Here is a 7,249-nt window from a genome sequence, read left to right as displayed (position 1 = left end):
GGGTGATACCAGTGTAGAAGCCCCAGCCTTGAACCCTAAACTCAAGCAAGAATATGAGGAACCTGAGTTTAAGTCCCAGTACTGGTGTGCGTGTGCATGCACACACACAAAGCAATTTAGGCGATGCCTCTGTTTCAGAATGGTATGAAAGCAGTTAGTATGGACCATTAGTTTTCTCCATCTCTGCTCCCACTTCAGGAACTAAAGGATAAACTAAAGACAGAATTATCTATCTACTGTGTCCCAGGCTTCTTTATTCAAGAACAAAGTTGAATAACATGGGGATTAAAACCAAGAGCATCATTGAACTTCACCTTCCCTCTAACCACTTCCCCCCCAGGACCACCCCTCCCCACTTTGTGCTTCTAATTCCTTCCTTAATGAATGAAGAACTTAATCCCAAAAGCCCTGGCACAGACTCCAGGTTCTCCTTCCCTAGCTTTGCCATTTTCTCTGTTCCCCCATCTCTAGGAAGGGCAGGCATCTCAGTTTGAATGCATGGGAGAGCCGTAATGACAGGGACAGGGGGAAAGGCTTCTGCCTCGGAGAAAGGGACAGAGTACAGTGTGGCAAAGTGAGGGGTCCCGTAGCCTGGGGTTCCAAAATCGGGCCTTGGGGTCAGAGGAAAGGCTACAGGCCCCCCTGGGAAAGGAGGCGCTGCTGCCTCAAAATCCTCTCGTTGAGAATAATCACTGCTTGATCGTTTGCCCTTCTGGCGCTGGTTACAGAACCCACACTCGGACCACCTGGGAGTTGACAACACAGGAGAAAGTGACATTAGACCATGAACTCAGGACTTGAGTTATTCCCCTTAGGCCAACAGCCCTGGAGTGGTAGGACGGGAGCCCTACCACTCCTTCCCTAAGAGGGGCAAGAGAAGGTTAGACACAGGGCCAGGGCGTGGGGCACTCACATCCTTCTCCATCCAGCCTGAGCTGCTGAGCAATAATGTGGATCAGCTGCAGTGTGGGTTTGGGGCACTGCAGGAGCATGCTCTCCAGGTTGCCTCTCACAAGGTTCTCAATACTTGCTCGCTTTCTCTCACGGGCCTGCACAAGGGTCTCTGCTTTGCATATCTCCTGAAGGTTCTCATTGTTATCAGCTTCCTCCACCCACTTCTGCAGCAGGGGCCTCAGCTTACACCTGTTCTTGAAACTAAGCTGCAGAGCCTCAAAGCGGCAGATGGTGGTTTGACGGAACACCTTTCCGAGGAGAACCCCCAGGGTGAGCCCCACATTATCCTGGGTATATCCCAGAGTGATCCTCTTCTGCTTCAGTAGCTTGGCAAATTGCTCACGTTCTTAATGCAGATCCTTGCTGTCCTCAGGGTTTTGCTCCTGCTTCTCCTTCTCCAGCTTCACAGCATCAGGGTGGGCAGTGCAGAGCCCAGGGGAAGCCCCCTCGGAGTGGCTCTCCACCCCGGCTCCCACCTCACCCTCAGGATGAAAGGGCTTCACTCCGACTTGGGGCACTAGGCCCACTCCAACTTGAGGTCCACAGTACGCCACTCCTCCATGGAACTCAAATGGCAGAGGGCAAGGAAGAATCCCCCATACCTCAGAACCTGGTCCAACCCCTGGCCCGATTCCAGGTCCACCAGGACGGCCTTGGAAGCTCAACCAAGTACGCTGGGTCCACCCAGCCCGGCTCTAGCCCTCCAGGCCCGTCGCCCCCACCTCCTGGTGGGGGCGAGAAGGGGAAGTCAGAAGGCAGGTGTCTGGCCATGGGGGAAGAAAGGCACCCCAAGCAGGGGCCCTTGAAGAAATCGCACGTGTGCTCTTATCGGTAATCTTACTCCGGAGGTTGAGATCTGAGGGTTGTGGCTCACAACCAACTGGGGCAGGAAAATCTGTGAGGCTATTATCTCTAATTAACAGCCAAAAAGCTGGAGTAAAGCTGTGGCTCAATTGGTAGAACACTAGCCTTGAGGAAAAAGAAAAAGATCAGGGACAGTATCCAAGCTCCGAGTTCAGGTCCCAAGACAAGCACAGAAAAGATAACAATTTATGAATCTTAATAGCCTAAAAGATAATGTTCCAGATGTCAAATTCTCAAAAACCCGAACTAGCCTTTTCAATCTGATTCCTCACCCTTCCCCTCTATTCAATCTGTGTCCCCACCATAGTTTCTGCAGCACTTCCTTTTGCATACTCTTTATTTAACACTGTGAACTTTGCATCTCTCTGCTTTGTGCAGGATATTCTATCTATAAGGAATTCAAAGCTCCTTCATTTTTGACTCATCCATCCTGTACATATATATATATAGATAGATAGATAGATGTATATACTTTTATATGCTCCATTTCCCAAACCAAGTCACCTGGCTAAACTTGATATCAACAGGGAAATTAAATAAAATCTGTAATAAGGGTCAAAGTCGGGGCTGGGAAGGTGGCTCAGTGGTAGAGTGCTTGCCTTGCATGCCTGAGGCCCTGGGTTTGATTCCTCAGCACCACATAAGCCAAAAGAAAAAACCCAAAAGTGGCGCTGTGGCTCAAGTGGTAGAGCGCTAGCCTTGAGCTGAAGAGCAGCTGAGGGACAGAGCTCAGGCTCAGAGTTCAGGCCTCATGTCTGTACGCGCCCCCCCCCCCCAAAAAAAGAGTAAAAGCCACTGTAGCAAAGTCTGACTTTCTGACTACAATAATTACATGTTGGGCTGGGAAGATGGCTCAGTGGTAGAGTGCTTGCCTTGCATGCCTGAGGCCCTGGGTTTGATTCCTCAGCACCACATAAGCAAAAAGAACAAATCCAGAAGTGGCGCTGTGGCTCAAGTGGTAGAGCGCTAGCCTTGAACTGAATTGCTGAGGGACAGCGCCCAGGCCCAGAGTTCAGGCCCCACAACCGGACCCCCCCCCAAAAAAAATTTTATGTCTTTGGTTTACATTCAGTTCTCATTTTGTTTTTCTCAAGATATTCTCACTGGTAGAAACAACCTAGCTGGACTCTGGTGGCTCACACCTCTAATCCTAGCTACTCAGGAGGCTGAGATCTGAGGATTGTGGTTTCAAAGCCAGCCTGGGCAGGAAAGTCTGTGACACTCTTATCTCTAACAAACCATTCAGAAAACTGGAAGTGGCGCAGTGGCTCAAGTGGTAGAGTGCAAGCCTTGAGCTGAAGAGCTCAGGGACAGCACCTAGGCTCAGAGTTCAAGCCCCATGACTGACAAAAAAAAGAAAAGAAAAGAAAGAAAAGAAACAATCTAAAATCCTATAGGTCATTATTTCTAACTCAAAGTCTATGATCTGTGAATAAAGCTGTAGTCTCTTTCTTTCTTTCCCCTTCCTTTCCTCAAGCTTCCTATCTAAGTCCTCCAGTCTGAGCTATAATCCTACCTCAAGGCAACAAACTCTATATTGGTTCTATGTATGTATCATCTTGATCTGGTGAGCTATAAAGACTTTATCTACCTTCCAACAGTCAATGATGGGATCCAGACTGGGTAACTACAATGAAAGAGAAAGAGATATATACTTGTTTTGAAGTTTCTTTGGGTAGAAGTTACTGGTGACTGAAGGTACAAGCAGCCTTGACCTGGGTGCCCGTGGCTCACGCCTTTAATCCTACCTACTCAGGAGGCTGAGATCTGAGGAGCACAGTTCAAAGTCAGCCTGGGCAGGAAACTCTATGAGATTCTTACCTCCAATAAACCACTCAGAAAACCGGAAGTGGTACTGTGGCTAAATTGGTAGAGTGCTCTCCCTGAGCTAAAGAGCTGAGGGATAGTGCCCAGGTCTAGAGTTAATCTTGATTAGGGCCCGATTTGGCCATCTGAGAATTCTTTCTGCTTCGCTCTTCTCTTGGCTCTGGCCTTAGATCAATCTAAAAAGCACACTAGAGAATCAGGTATAGAAAGATAAGCATATCTTTCTACCTGCTTCTTATCTTCAGAAGATTGGGGAGCCCAAATATCATTTCACATATGAGGCAGTCACACTCTCTAAGCTAATAGTTATTTTATCAAAATGTAGTCTACTTCTCTTCTATTTGATTCCTGTCATCTTGTGCACCAATGACCACACCCATGAATCTTTTTGAGCCATGCTACGCATTGACAAAATACTACACATCACAAATCTGATGACTTCCAACATTCTCATTTTCCCTATGTACCACTGAAGATCAACAATGGCTTTGCTCTAAGTGGTTCTTATTCTGATACATCCATAAAAGAAGCCACTATTTAGAATATTATTTTATCAGTGACAGAGAGAAGACAACAAACATGGCAGAGTAGGATCCTAAAGCTTATGCACAACATGTCATTTTTCACATTTCATTTACTAACAAAACTGGTCATTTCATCAAACATGATAATAATGAAGTAAGCCAACGTGATTTCCTTTTACAAGAGAAGTATTTGTGTATAATATAATCAATTACATATATAATTTCTACTTGTGAAGCTCACACTGAATTTTATCATGTTTCCTTTCTATGGCTCTTTTTTCTCGCTTTAACTCTATCCAAACCAGCTTAATATATAGTTCATATACTCTTCTCTCTAACTTTAATGAGTAAACTATAAATGTTACAGTTTGACATGTTGTTTAATATTTAGTGAAATTTATATTCTGTACCTCTAATTTGTTAACATTTCCAAAGACATCACTTAGCTATCCATAGTACTGTCATGTGCAGAAACAAGATCAATGACAACACATTAACTTGCTAGATTTTACTTTTTTATGAATATTTTTATTCACTTATTATTTATTAGTCAAATAATTACTTAAAAGTTATTGCATTATCATTCAAAATAAAATATTGAAGAAGAGATCTCATCCAGGCACTGGGGGCTCACACCTGTAATTCTAGTTACTCAGGAGGCTGAGATTTGACTATAACGGGTAGCCAGCCCAGGCAGGAAAATTCCAAGACCCTTATCTACAATTAACTACCAAATAAAGCTGGAAGTGGAGCTGTGGGTCAAGTGGTAGAGCACTAGCCTTGTACATGAAAGCTTAGGCAAAGGGCTCAGGGCCTGAGTTCAAATCGAGGACTGTTAATTAATTAGCTAATTAATTAACAACAAGGTCTCTTCTACCTTGTAATTTATTTACTGACCTACCTACACTTAGTATTTCAGTATTCTTTGTTCATGTCTAAGGACTTTCTGTCTCTGTAATACTATGCTGATCTTTAACAGACATACTCTTTACCACCATCTTATAAGATGTCAGAAATTATTAATCTCTCACTGATTTTTCTTTTTATTGTTATATATCTATCACATTGGCTTTCTTTCAGCACTTTTTTTCTTTTACTGTTAAAGATTTTTAAAGTCTCAAAGCCATTTGTCTCTCCAATTAGAATATTCTTCCTTAAAACAAAACAAAATGGGGAAGTGGAGCTGTGGCTCAAGGGGTAGAGCACTCACCTTGAGCCCAAGCCCAGAGTTCAAGCCTCACAACCAACCAAAAAACATAACAAAACAAAACAAAATGGGTTATCATCCTTTTTTTTTTTTTTTTTTTGTCAGTCGTAGGGCTTGAACTTTGGGTTTGGGTTTTGTCCCTGAGTTCTTCAGCTCAATGTAGCACTCTACCACTTGAGCCACATCTCAACTTCTGGTTTTCTGGTGATTAATTGGAGATAAGAGTCTCATGAACTTTTCTGCCCCAGCTAGCTTTGAAATGTGGTCCTCAGATCTCAGCCTCCTGAGTAGCTAGGATTACAAGCGCGAGCCACCTGTGCCTGCCCTCCAACTTCTTTTCACTTAGGTTTCAACTTAAATATCTGCAGAGAGATTCTTGTTTACTCTAAGTAAAGCAACCTTCTCTCCTTTACGTCTCTCATGTGATTTTTGTCTCATTGTATTTTGCCATCACTATTTAAGACTATTGAGTATTGATTATCGCCCCCAATTAGCATGTAAGATAATTTTAGCATGTTAAGATAATTTTCTTCTTCATTACTATATTCCTGGTGGCTAGAACAATGCCTAGTACAGAGTAGGTACTTTGTAAAAGTTCAGGAAGTGAATGGAAAAAAAGGTAATAGGCTTCATAAAATTCATGTCATATCACCTTTTTACTAATCATACATTTTGTGATGATAATGGTGACGATGATGATGTATTTGTCGTATCTCCTCTCCCACTCAGTATATGTTGGAATCCTCAGTTGTCTGGACCTTGTGACAGACCTCTTCTCAACCTTTTCTTGCTAAACAATCTCATTGATTTATGTGATTCATTTTAAACCAGAGTCCTAAATTTATTCTTTTACTTATTGTAAAGGTGATGTACAGAGGGGTTACAGTTATATAACTAAGAAAATGAATACAATTCTTGTTGAACATTATTACCTCTCTCATTTTCTTCCCCTATCTCCCTATAGTGTTTTGTGAGTATCGTTGTTGCATTTGTTCATTCTGTGTCTCACCACTTCTGTGATCCCTCTTCCCATTCCCAAATCAGATAAACTTCTCTAAGTGGTAGAGCACTAGTCTTGAGTGAAAAAGCTCTGGGATAGCACCTAGGTCCTGAGTCCAAGCTCCATAACCTACCTAATTTTATTCTTCCAGTCTTACTGGGTAACAGTAGCTCATGCTTGTAATCCTGCCTACTCAGTAGGCAAGAATCTAGGATCAAGCTTGGAAGCCAGCCGAGGCAGGAAGGTCTGTGAGTCACTTATCTCCAATGACCTTCCAAAAAACCAAAAGTGAGCCTGTGGCTTAAGTGGTTGAGTTCCAGCTTTGGGCACAAAAACTCAGAACAGTACCTAGACCATTAAATTCCATCCCTAGGACAATCTCTCTCTCTCTCTCTCTCTCTCTCTCTCTCTCTCTCTCTCTCTCTCTCTCTCTCTCTCTCTCTCTCTCTCATATTTCCTTCTGAATCTCTCTCTCTTCAATCTCAATTTCTCTCTCTCAATCTCTCTCTCTGTCACACACACATTCTTACAGTCTAGCTTTCTATTCTGCCCTATCGAAAAATCACTGTATAAGTGGACATGTATCTACTATTCTCTGATTTTATTTCAATAATTAGCATCAACACTCACACAGCTAGTCATAAGTGAACCTCTGAAATTATTCTTTTAAAAAATATGTTGGTAATCATTACTTTATTATTTTACCTATTTTAAGTGACTTTATTATTGTTATTGTAAAGTTGACGTACAGAGAGGTTCTGGTTACATAAGTCAGGTACTGGGGCTGGGAAGGTGGCTCAGTGGTAGAGAGCTTGCCTTGCATGCATGAGGCCCTGGGTTCCATTCCTCAGCACCCCATAAGCAAAAAGAAAA

The 7,249-nt window shown here is 43.1% G+C and overlaps 1 pseudogene; it reads right to left on the bottom strand.

Moving 5' to 3' along the window:
* Positions 1-485: 485 nt before the first annotated feature.
* LOC138810105 (POU domain, class 5, transcription factor 1-like) lies at positions 486-1,725 on the bottom strand (annotated as a pseudogene).
* Between the last annotated feature and the right edge of the window lie 5,524 nt (positions 1,726-7,249).

Source organism: Dipodomys merriami, unplaced genomic scaffold (assembly GCF_024711535.1).
Source record: "Dipodomys merriami isolate MVZ:Mamm:240054 unplaced genomic scaffold, mDipMer1.0.p SCAF_5, whole genome shotgun sequence".
In the NCBI taxonomy this organism is placed as follows: domain Eukaryota; kingdom Metazoa; phylum Chordata; class Mammalia; order Rodentia; family Heteromyidae; genus Dipodomys; species Dipodomys merriami.
The sequence above is the reverse complement of the archived record's forward strand: the minus strand, read 5'-3'. Positions and strand labels throughout refer to the sequence as shown.